This window comes from Rhipicephalus microplus, chromosome X, assembly GCF_043290135.1.
Source record: "Rhipicephalus microplus isolate Deutch F79 chromosome X, USDA_Rmic, whole genome shotgun sequence".
In the NCBI taxonomy this organism is placed as follows: Eukaryota; Metazoa; Arthropoda; class Arachnida; order Ixodida; family Ixodidae; genus Rhipicephalus; species Rhipicephalus microplus.
In genome coordinates, this window is record NC_134710.1 from 220433313 (window position 1) to 220445747 (window position 12435).

The 12435-nt window shown below is 44.1% G+C and overlaps 1 protein-coding gene and 1 long non-coding RNA gene across 2 annotated transcripts in view; one reads left to right on the forward strand and one right to left on the reverse strand.

Moving 5' to 3' along the window:
• Window positions 1-587: 587 nt before the first annotated feature.
• LOC119187538 (uncharacterized) lies at window positions 588-5056 on the reverse strand. Its single transcript, XR_005111869.2, has 4 exons — window positions 4924-5056; window positions 3389-3600; window positions 2674-2851; window positions 588-2099 (listed from the first exon to the last, which is right to left on the reverse strand). It is a non-coding gene; the product is annotated as an uncharacterized LOC119187538 (long non-coding RNA).
• A 5326-nt stretch (window positions 5057-10382) lies between these two features.
• The window catches only part of LOC119187551 (putative G-protein coupled receptor CG31760), a 186650-nt gene continuing 184597 nt past the window's right edge, over window positions 10383-12435 (forward strand). The window contains exon 1 of the mRNA XM_037435692.2: window positions 10383-10513. The gene's annotated coding sequence lies outside the window, so the exon portion shown is untranslated. The remainder of the gene's footprint in view (window positions 10514-12435) is intronic.

Consider the following 12435-nt stretch of genomic DNA (forward strand, 5'->3'; position numbering starts at 1 on the left):
AGTATATATAATCATTTATATTGTATGCGATAGCATAGCAAAGAGGGGGGGGGGGGGAGAGGCAGGAGAGACCGCCTATAGCCTTCTCAGGACTAGCTATGTACGCAGCACCTCTGCTGGGACGTAGCCTTCTGGGCTCAGCGCACGCTGCACTGTCTTTTTATTTTATTGGCATTTTTATGAGGTGCCCTCTCTGGGATTATGTATGAGATGCTACATATCGATTGAATACATACATACATACATACATACATACATACATACATACATACATACATACATACATACATACATACATACATACATACATACATACATACATTACATACATACATGCATTGAGGTGTAAATATTAGTATGAATGGCTCTAAAACAAGTATTCTAACACACTCATTTTGAATATACAGAAAGGAACTTACGAGAGAAATCTCCCAGCACTGTTTTGTCTGAACTCAGTGTTTCTCGAACCATCTTGAAAAAGCTGGATGCGTAGTTTCTGCTGCTGCCAAGTGACAAGCAGCTTTTATAAGAAACACAAGAAGAAAGCCCTGGACAGTGTCATGGTGAGAGAAGTTATGTGCGTTCCATTTGGTACATGTCTGCAATATTTATTTGTTTATATACATAGCTTGGCTCATTCACAATAGAGTAACAAAGCATGTTAGGATACTTGGGCTGAAAAGTCGGCACAGCGCAAATAAGTTTGAGACCAATATATGAATAATAAAATTCTAAGCTACTAAGCTCCTTGATGCAAACAGGGTTTATAATGACAACTATAGATCCCATTTTGTTTCCCGAAAACACCCTTCGAAAAGGCTTCAAAGTTTGCAGATCAGCACAGTTCCCATACAGCTGTCTGTTAGTCTGCTTGAAAAAAATTCCTTTCACTGGTGGGCATAGACTGTACACGAAGTATGTGAGGTGGTGCTCAAGTGCACTCCATGTATGTCTCGCTGCTGGCTTCAACTGGGATGTTGCTCAGCACATTGCACTACAATATGACACTACATTGTAATTGTGTGTCATTTGCATGAAACAGGGACCACAATAAGAGAACACAAATACATATACCTTCAGACGGTTAAAAATGTGAATACTTTTTCATAGAGTTTTCACAGCTCACCTGAGAATAGTAATAGTGGTTATAAACACATTATTACTTCCACTAACAAAATATTTTAAGATGCCAGATTCAACAATAGAGTATACCAGTACCCTTGTAGCACAAAAGAATGATACAGGCACATAGAAAAAGATAAATAGATGCATGCTATAGCTACGTATTATTAAATTTATTACTTTTATTCTAATATGAGGAAAGCTGCATAGATGATAAGTCATTTGCAATGTACTCAATACATTATGAATAAACCTATCCGAGCAAAGACTACACTAAAGAAGTTACACGTACACAGTAGAAACAGAGAAGTAGACTGTTGAAGTACCGACAGGCAATGGGATAACATTACGCAAGTTGTAAAACCTACTGTTAGATATACTAGGAGTAGTGATGATCCTTTTCCTTTCAAATAAAACAATCCACATAGAAGCACTTTCCAGAGCTTATATACACATGATATACAAATGAATGTATACTGAAAGAATATATCGACTAAGTACAAGACTACCACATCCATGGCTTTACTTCTTGTACTACAAAGAATGCAAACACAGTTACCCTTGCCGGCCACGGATGCTGAGATTTATGGCTGTGAAATGCAGATACACGCAGGCACTTTGATTAACATGCATGTTAAAATCTTCAGCTCAAAATTATTTGCCCACTAACTCTACAGCAGCCTTTAAATTAGTGTCATAATTTGGTATCTCCCATGCAAGTTTTAAATAGTTTGGAATGCAAGAAAAGGAACTGCTGAATATTGCAATGCTAAGAAGTTAAACAGCAGCTGCACAGAATGTTACTACGTATACAATTGAAACTGCTCCTGACATCACAACGTGCTCTTTCTGCTGTCGTGTACTTTGAGCAGGAGAACAGTCTTTGGCAGTCGCTTTCTGCTTATTGGTCTTCTGTGCTCTGTTCTTGATGCACTCTACATGACCGTCAAGCACAGGATCCCTTGTTACTGCTGGAACTTGGAAAAATACAGATCATCGTTACAACCATGCTACCCGCAAAAGTGCACATCTGGTAAATATGCGTTCATACTTGCAGATGTCATATCTTCAGAAGCTGATGACAACTATGACGAAATAATAAAAAGAAACGGAATCTCAACACACACACAAACAGTAAAGACTGGAAATATATTTTAATATTATACAAGAGCAAAACTACAATAGTATAGATGAAGGCATGAAACATCTGCCAGGCATATTAAGCCGATCAAGTTTCTTCTATTTCGACATTACACTAGGTGTGAGAAGCAGACCACATTTAAGTTCACTAGGGAACACAAGTTAGACTATGTTAAAAGACAACACCTAATGTTCATCCTTTAAGGCTATCTAACATTTCCAGCTCACCATACAGCATATATGAGCAAATGTGCAGTCTAGAAGACACAAAGCACTTGTGGATTATGAGTGTGCTTGTTGCTCACATCTATTATTCCAGACAGAGAAAACCTTTTGAAAATGCACTTCATCCGGGGAAATAATCATATGCAACAAACACAATGGCCTCCTACAGGTGCCACCAACACTCACCATTATTATTGATATCAGTGTTTTGCCGGATGGATATGTTGTGTCCTGTACAGGACACCAAAAGAGCGCTCCATGACTTGGCTTGCATGTGTGCTGGCTGCATCACACTGCTGCTGAAGTAGGCTAGCCACAGCCAGGGAATTGAGGAGACATGGCTTTGAGGCACACTGAGGATCACCTTTAGAAATCAACAATGCATACTTAGGTCAGATACAATTTGTAGAAAAAAAATATATCACTATGCAATCATATTGACCACGTTTGGCTGAAACACAACATACCACAGCACTGAGAAAGAAAAAGCTACATCAAGTAAAAGATGCAGTTACAGGTTATATGTTGTCTGAGGCTTGTTCAGTAGGTATTTTTCCTTGCAAGTTGTGAACAGCCAGGCGATTTTTACGCACTTGCTATTTCTTTTCAGAGCACTTGATCCACAGATTGTCACAAGCACGAGAGCTCAATAAGGAATCAAAGTATTTGTGCTCGTTCAAAAGCACGAGCTTTTGAGCCTCAGATAATTAGAGTTTCATTCAGAAGCTGCTGGCTTTCAACTTTCAACATTCTCAATTACCTCGCAGTTTAGTTTTATTATTGTTCTATAACCATTATGAGTGAGAATATAATAAGTATCCACTGCGAGCAACCATGCTTGGGTTTTCAATTTGTGCACAGTAAGGGGTGTTTACATAATCGTATGTAATAAAAAAACAACCTTGCAACCAGTCATTAGGCAGTTTTGTGCCCTTGAAGCTCCCAAGCAGATTACAGTCCTTCCAGATGAGGCTCCCATGCATGCTTCCCGGCCATTTTCTGGTCAACTGAATGATAGCAGTCCCAGCAGTGACACAGACTTGCACATTGAGGGAGCACATGCCATTCCTATTTTTGTACAGGTGCTCCAAGTCATGATGAGGCTTGATGTGCCTGTGCGTGCAATCGATGCATCACATGACCTTAACAAACTAAACTCTGCAAAGAGATCAAATCTGCTATAATCACTTTGAAACGAACTGAAGCCCCATGTAAAATTTACGTACTAATTTTTATGTCCTAGTGAAGTACAGTGCTACCACAGCGGTAATCGTCTATAGAAATAATTTTTCAAACTAACATGAATTCCTCAAGTGCAATCTGGCTCCCTGAAAAATAAATTCACAATAATTTTCTAACTATCAAGCGTGCTGAATAGACAGGTCCAACCTAATAATCAAACAAGAGCTCAGTTATATCAAATGACAAAAACTACTGATGTCTTTGCCCGCCTCTCCATAATATATGTATGTACTTAACAGTAGTAGTAAATTTTTCATGCTCGAAATTAACATAAGGAAACATTATATCTGCTGGGCTCAAAAACTTGCACACGTTATCGTACTGCGTGAATAGCAACAAATTTAGTTCTGCAAGGTCGGCTCACTGATGGCAGCATTTAGTAGCCGCAGTGTCATCAGGAACCAAGTGTGCTCTAGGGCCAACAGGCAAAGAACATCTGCAGACTGGAAGCTGCCGATGAGAGCAATGAAAGGCTGGCCAGGCGTGCACGTCCATTGATATAGGGTAAGAACTGCTCATGACCGACTGTTGTCAAGGCTCTAGTGCCGAGCAAAACGATGGCCAAACGAACTCGGAAACCTGTAGTTAGCCGGTACTGGCCTACAACTTCATCCAAAGAAAGGCACTGGTGAAATCGTTGCTCTTTCTGAGGACCGGAGGGGAGGCTGACGTTCACGGGCTCTCGCTGGCACATAGAACTCTCAAGTTCTTACCGAATAGCATTCTAGGCGTGCTGCCAAAGTAACACGATCCACAGCAGAATGTAGCATCTCGCAGCTTCAGTTTGTCACATCAAAGTACTCGGATGATGGTAATCACAAAAACGAGAAGTGACGAGTTAACAAACAAAAACGCTGAGCCCCATCGCCACAACTTCGCAGGGCAAAACAGCAATCAACGCTGTCTTTCAATTTTCGGTCACACGAGCACAGCCTCGTAACAAGTCTTAGAAACGTCAACACAGCACCATTTTTCACAACGAACATCGTTTCACTCCCGAACACTAGACTCCTCACAAGAAAATAGAAGCGTATGGGCTAACCAGTGGCGAAGCAAGAACCGAACACAGCGCGTAGTTCATACGTTTCTGTACGTAGCTGTGGTCACTCAAGTAACGTGCCGAAACGCTGTCAATCCGAAATGTCGCACAGCATGCAACTGAGAGACTGGAAAGTGAAGCGAACGAACTATTACCGGCACACAAACACACATTGCAGGCTTCTGGAGTGCTAGTTGTCGTCGATACACCGGTGCCGATTCCCGCTTGATGAACATACCGACACACAGGCTTTGCTGCGCTTCACCGTACACCATGCATGGCACTGCTGCACTTTCCACACTGCTTACACGCACCGAAAGAGCAGCCGTAATCACAACGCATCCGGTCGAACGCTGAAGTAACTCATGCGAGAAGCGTTTGTTGAAATCGGCAGCAACACACCAAAACTGTTTACGACGCCATGTTGTTTTCGAGTACTGCGCAGCACGTGAGGACGTAAGTGAGCTCCTAAAAAAAAAAAAAAAAACACTTGCACGTTTTTCACGACGAGACAAAATTTGCTCCTATGTGCCAGGGGGAAGATATGACGAACACGTCAGTGGTTCTTGATGATAGAAGTGTTTTGTCAACATCATAAAATGAGCTGATGTTGAGAATATTTCTTCACAAACAATCACAAGCTGCACCTGTCGGCCAAGCCACCGCATGCTCGCATTTGTCGTCTGCTTCGATCAGAGCATGCGACAGGGCTTTCGCCTTCGCAACGCAATTATTCTCAGGTCAACTGGTGGCTGCTTCACACAAAATACATGTCGGTGGCTCGCTCTACCTTTCAAGAATATTCGCGCACCAAGTTAAACGGCTGATAATTGTCACAGGGACAAATTTAGTCAAGGTTTGCTCTAGAGTCGTCAAGGTGTGGACATTTCCGGTGCCATTTAAAATTACTAGGGTCATTTTATCCCGACTGCTTGCCATATTGTCATGGCCCATATTGGTTTCGGAACAGTGAAGGCGGAAACGCTTGAGTTGTTTGTTGTTCCGTGCGTTATCACGCACACTCCTAATACGCTTAGGTTTACAAAATACGCAGCTTTTCTAGATCATCTCAAAGTGTATCGACAGCTGTATATCAGAGATCGTGCCCATCGGACAATTAAAGTCAAACGAAGTGCACTAGAACACAACCACAGAATAGGCTTTATGTACCGCTAATTGAAACGCTCCGCTCATTTCTATTTCTAATAACGTGCAAGGAATGTGCTTCTATTAACCTCTTCGGTGGTAATTCCCCCTAATGAGGCAAGGATCTTGATTTGTACTTTTAATTGGATGTGGTGGGGCGCAACACAACAACATAACAAATTAGGTTGATCATATGCCATGCTGCGTTCCAGTTCACCGACTATTCACGTAGCACATTGGCTTTCATAAAACCACAAATCTTAACATGCATAAATTTTAGCTACTGACACGCAGTACAATTCTTCAATTACTGCGACTCTGAGCTCATTGGACGGCGGTGGTTGTCAATATCATCCACTGCGTACCAGGGAAAGAACACACGAAATAAAGCGCCGAAATAAATAAAAACACACCAGCAGTCATCAGGCAGCCATACGTGGGCGTGAATAAACTCAAAACCAGCCAGGGCACCAAAGTATACCACTGCGGTGGCAGGTTCTGAGTAGCCACATTGCTCTAAAGAGTGGTCCGAACCACTCTCAAGAATTTTTCTTAGCCACGCTGTTTTTACGCACAGTTTTGCTTCGTGAATTTCCTTAGGAGCATTTTTGGTGACGTAGGAAACACAGGCTGCATCACCATCGCTGACATGTCCCTCAGCAGTAGCAGCGCGCTTTACTGCAGCGGCCGATGTGAATACGATGGCCTCTTACGACTTTTTTTTTTCGCTTCGTGAATCGACTTACGCGACAAAATTTCTCTTGCGCGAAAAATTTTCGTACGTGAGCTTCGTGAATCTGGCCCCTGTTCTCCAGGCGGTTGTGCTGCATCGATTTTGTACCAACTCGACGAGGGTTACGGTAATTTTCGCATCACCTTCGGTGTCCAGTAGAATCCTGGCAGCAAAAAGTAGCCTTTTGCGAGTACGGTCGGATGGTGTAAGCTCACGCACGTTTTTCGTGCCGTCCAGCCATGTTCTGCGGCAGAGCCAGCTGTAAATTTGCCCGCATTGGTGGAACGTCACTGCGTTGTCTGCCAGCGCGTGCGGGCTGATGGGATTGCACCACGATCCACCGTCGACCTCCGCGTTGCACGTCGTGGCCTGCACTCGCATCGTGGCCGGCCCAGTCGAAAATGTGTCACCGCACGTATGTTGCCCTGACGACTGTATGGCACGGCACGAGTGCACAGAAAACGCCACCGGTGCCATAAGCCATAATTGGTATCCTACTTCACAAAACTTATGATGGTTTATTGCGTAATGCGTGCCATGCAAGAGTACTTGTAGTAGTTGCCTCAGAAGGGTTAAAAAAGATGGCGGCATCGTCACGAAGAAAACCATGATGTGTGGGCAAAGCAGTGGGATCGTTCGGTGTTACAGTAAATAACCTGTGACAGTGCCCAGTCGCGCATGTAAATGAGTGACACAGTTTTGTAGTTAAATAAAATGCTTATTGATCGTAATTATATGCTGAATCGTGGATTTTGTGTTGCCTTAATTATTACTATTTGGCAGTCTGTGAACTGGAGAGCTATAGTGGTTCTCCTACTGTCAGATCTCGTTTGAAGTTGGCAAAGACAAGGTTTATGCACGTACCCCTGGTTGTTGTAGGTCGTTTCCAGATGTAGCGCCTTCATCTTCACCGTTCATCACCATTATCGCTTTTCAGCCCTGGAGCCGCCCCTCTCGCGCCGCTTATGCTGGGAAGCTTTAGGATGCCTCTCGTTACACATTCATACGAAATGCATCGTACAGCGTATCGAGGGGACATATACTGTACAAGCCAGACGTTCTCCTTGATGCCAGTGTTGAAGTATCCGAGAACCCTGAACTCCGAGTTCACTTGGCGTTTTTGTAGTTTTGCCTCAACTTCCCGCGCCTTACGTTCGTTTTCATTCTTGGCAGAGAGAGAATGTTCATGGTCGTCATCATCAACGGGTACCTTGCATGTGCTAATGTGTGTCTTGAACGTCACCAGCGTCATTGTGATCGTCATGGCGTATAGTTGGTACCTTGCAAGGGCTGTGCATGGGCTAATGCGCTTCTTCTTTATCATCATCATCATCCCGTCGAGGACAACGTACAATGGACATCGGACAAGCCTAGATCCTTAAATGCTTCGAAGGTGCTTTAGAAAAGCCGCTCTTCCAGCTTTCGCTATGACTGTGCTGCCCGTTAAGCGCAGGCCTGGAGTTTTTGTGATATCAACAGTGTTCGATGCAAAATATGGATGAAGGCCGCCACATAGAAAGGTACATGGGCCACATGTGTGAGGCTTGTGATCTAAGCTGAATGGAAGGCGAAAGCCAATCGTTGCTGTCACTATCATCATAATCAATGTCATCACCTTCTTTACAAAAGAACGTATTACCCGTTTGATGAGTGTGAGCTTTTCGCCTTAGTGTTTTACCATGTTAAACTTGAAAAACTGCGCTGCATTTTCGAAGCAGGCAAAATGCTGAAGGCGCGTGTGTTCATATTTCGGTGCACAATAAAGAATTCCAGCTGGTCGAAATTTTTAAGAACCCTCCACTATGGTGTCTTCCATAATCGTACGGTTGATTTGGGACGCTAAACCTCACATACCAATCAAATCAAATAAAACTTGAAGGGCTCATCAATATTTGCAGAGTATTAGTTGCGAACCTCAGCTACTGTATGTAGTATATAGGTTGCCCGCCATACTCCATGTGACGCATGAGTATTACTGCCGAATATTTCTTGGAGGGGTATGGGTGCTTGTTGGTCGTCGGTGCTTTGAGATTCCACCAGGAAGTGGCATGTTACGTTGAGTCGTCAAATGAACTAGCGCAACAACGCTGTAAAGTAAGTGAAATAAAGACATCACTGTTCGCGAGAAAGAGCCTGCTTTCTGGTGTATTGGATTGCTTGCGTAACTGATTATCCTCAATAATTTTCTCTTTTCTTTTTCTAACACTGAATGACAGGCTCAAAGTAAATCTTATCGGCATATTCACGTGCTTCAATAGATCAACTGAATGACAGTGAAGAAGACAAAAACACAAGAATCTCGACAGTTCGAAATTGAAATACCCCCTCACCTTCGTCAGGGCGAAGCGTGTGGAAGTGCTTATCCACTTAACAGTTGCATTTACGTGGGGCGAGTCGACCAGTTTTCTTGAATGACGGGAATAAGAATGTGGTAATATTCCTAACTGTTACTTTAGGTCGAGAGGTATAGAGCTCACAAATTCTGACTTATCAGTATATCTGACTGGATTCCAAGAGAAGGCAAACGCGTGAGAGGGAGATAGAAATTTACGTGGACAGATGAAATAAAAAAGCTTGCAGGTATCACGTGGCAGCAAAAATCACTGGAGAGGACTAATTGGCGAAACATGGGAGAGGCCATTGCCCTGCTGTATTCAGGCTGATGATGATGATAATGATTTTGATAATGATGATGATGATGATGTATCAATGAAAAGTCTACTACTTGCAGCCCATTTGCCAGTATGTAGTTTATATCAGTAGGTAGGCCAAAGAAACTTCTACTGGAGACGAGGTCGCGCACCTTTTAAGGGAAGGGTATGCTCTCATTCCCAGCATAAGTTCCAATCCACATCCAAACGATTGAATGTTTAGGCGTTTCAAGATCGCTTACCTGGCAGTGTTTTTCTTTGTTTGCTTGGGGCCGCTTGAATTTGCACATAAGAAAAATTAATTGAACTTCATACGTGCCGAATTTCAAAATTCGCCGGATAATTAATTTTGAGAAACAAAGATAGTCAATCGCATTCAGGTTTATTTGCCGCAACTGGATTATTCTGAGCTATTTCATCAAGGCCCGAATTTCATTGACGCCTGCCTTATTTTTTTTTATGTACATGTCTCCTATTTACTCGAATACCACTGACGAGCCGCATTTGGCTCAACAGGTGATAGTGCACATAAGATTGTGTATTTAAACGCATTTATTTTACGCCTCGCCTCCCTCAATAATTGGATGGACATGTTAACTCGGGACAATTGAATCGACTAACTGGAACTGCCCAGGGCCTACCACAATGGCGCCACTAACCGAAAACGTGTTTGCATATCAGCGGCCCCTTGGTGGCGCGGCGCAGCTGGTGGCTGTCTCAGGGACGGACGCTGCACAAAGTTAGCGACCGGTGCTGCATGGTTTTAAGGGACGCGCGCCGCTCGCGACTGTGACGGCGGAGCAGCATTGATTTCGCAATGCCGGCCGCAGCACACAGTTGACAAGCACCAAGTGCCAGGTCACGAAGGGAGTGACGAGCTGAGCCGCGCGCCATCGATCGGCGCGGAGGCAGGAGCTCCGGTCCGCGCATGCGATCTCGGAGCCCCTCCACGACGTCACTTCCGAATTCAGCAGCACCTTTTTCGCGCGAACCCGGCTCTCTCTGGCCCACTGAGGCCTCAGTGAAACTTCCGGCTCGCCGCGAAGTCCTCGACGTCGTCGGCGACGGACCGGTCACTGGTCTCGCGACGAGCCACCGTGCGAGGCGCGCAGCAACTCAGCCGCGGCGTGGCACCTGCGGCCTGCTCGACCGAGGTCGTCGCTAAGCGGCACTTGTCCAGCTGGGAGTGACTGACGGCTCGTCAAAAGCAACAACGTGAGTTCATCTTTGTTCCTTTTTCGGTTCTTTTTTATCCCTGGTGGTGAACTTGGTCGGTGGCGACGCCGTCTTGGCGGTGATGGCGGAGCGCACAAACATGCCTGTTGCGGCAATCGCCCAGCGTCAAAGAGAGATGCGTCTCCTCTCAATGGTTCTCTCTGATCGGCAGCCGAATCGTGTCAGGCTTAGCAGGCAGACCCAGCACACAAGCTCCCGCTGTGATGCGTCAGCAGCTGTTCTCGAAGGCAACGACGCCGGGCGAGGTCCTTTGTCGGTGGTCTGCCTGGGCAAGGCTGCCTGGCGTTGGCAGCCTTCTCCAAGCAGGCCCCGCGGAGCCAGCTCACGTCTACACTTCACATACGACTCGCTTGTTTCACTCCAGCGCTGGTCATATCTCCACCACAAATGTATCCGCGCACAATATCGCCAGTAGATACAGTGTAGGATGGTTTTACACTCCGAGCACCTCTTGTAGCACCGTCATATTTTGTTCACTGATTTCATGATTCGGATTTTCTAGCAGTCGTCATGTATGTGAATTGGCTAGTCTTCATCTTTTGTTCGTTCTTTCTATCTGCGCATTGTACGCTTCTGGTAAAAAAAATAGCACGCGTTCAGTGCCGTCACTTGAATACCAGGGTAACGAACAGTTCTCTAAAAGAGATCGTCATACTCTGTTTCACTCAATTTTGAGAGTATTTATGATGAACCTGCTGTTGCAAAATCAATTTAACTCGCTCTTTTTCTTTTAGGTATAATGAAAAAACAGAATGTACTCCAGTAACCTTGATACAACTGATAGCATGGTTTCTTCGTATGAACCATTTTCTACCACAAAGAAATGCCCGAAAGTTTTGTTGTTTGGGCTCACAGCGAAGTATTATTTGCAATGTTACCTGCCGTACTCAAACATATACGTTATCGGCTCGTCTTGCAACAGCTATTGGTCTCATTAACTCTTAAATACTTTCGAGAAAACCTATTAGAAGAAAAAGGAACCGAATGCTTATAAGGGTTGTTTCAACTGCAGAAGCGTGCACAAATAAAAACGACCAAATGCGAGTTATTTTCGCCATCCGTGAACATCATTCAAAACTGTCAGATTTCCTTTAATGGCTTCATGGAGCTTGTTTCGCAACCAATGTGTTCTGAAGTAAAAAAAAATAGACTGAGTCATTCTGTGGAGTTAATTATTTGTCTTTTGTCGTTGGCCTTACCGAGTGTTTGAGCAAGTTACTGTATTAGTCACTTTCATCATTGATCACTGTGATTACTGTTATAGATAGATTTTATAAAAAGTGTTCGCTTTACATACGCTTAACTTTTAAACGCTCTTTCAATGTAAGCGCACGATGATTAGTAGAGCGGGATTTCAGTGGCCCGCAAAACAATTCTCTCAGGCATGTGACTCTGCGCACACTACAGAAATGAAAACCGAGTGAATAGAGGTCCGTGCGCATTACATTGTGTGAGGTGTTCCAGGGGTTCAATAACGTTCATACATATACACGTGACCCGCCGTGGGGGTCTAGGAGTTATTGTGATCCACTGCTGACACGTCCGTTGTGGTATCGAATCCCGGCAGCATTTTGAAAGAGGCTAAATGCTAAAGGTCTCTGTACATAGATTTAGGTGCACGGTAAAGAACATCAAATGGTTCGAACTTACGAAGCGCCTAGTATACGCAGTCCCTCATAATTACATCGTGGGTTTTGGACGTAAAGCCGCGACAGTTATTACATATACTCAAGTAATTGGGTTTAACGTTTCAAAACCACAATACGATTTTAAGGGGCGATGTAGTGGAGAGCTCCGGGAGTTCGTACCATCTGATACTCTGTAACGTTCACCTAATTCTAAGTACACGAACCTCTAACATTTTAGCGTGCATCGAAAATGGCGGTGGCCGCGTTCGGGAT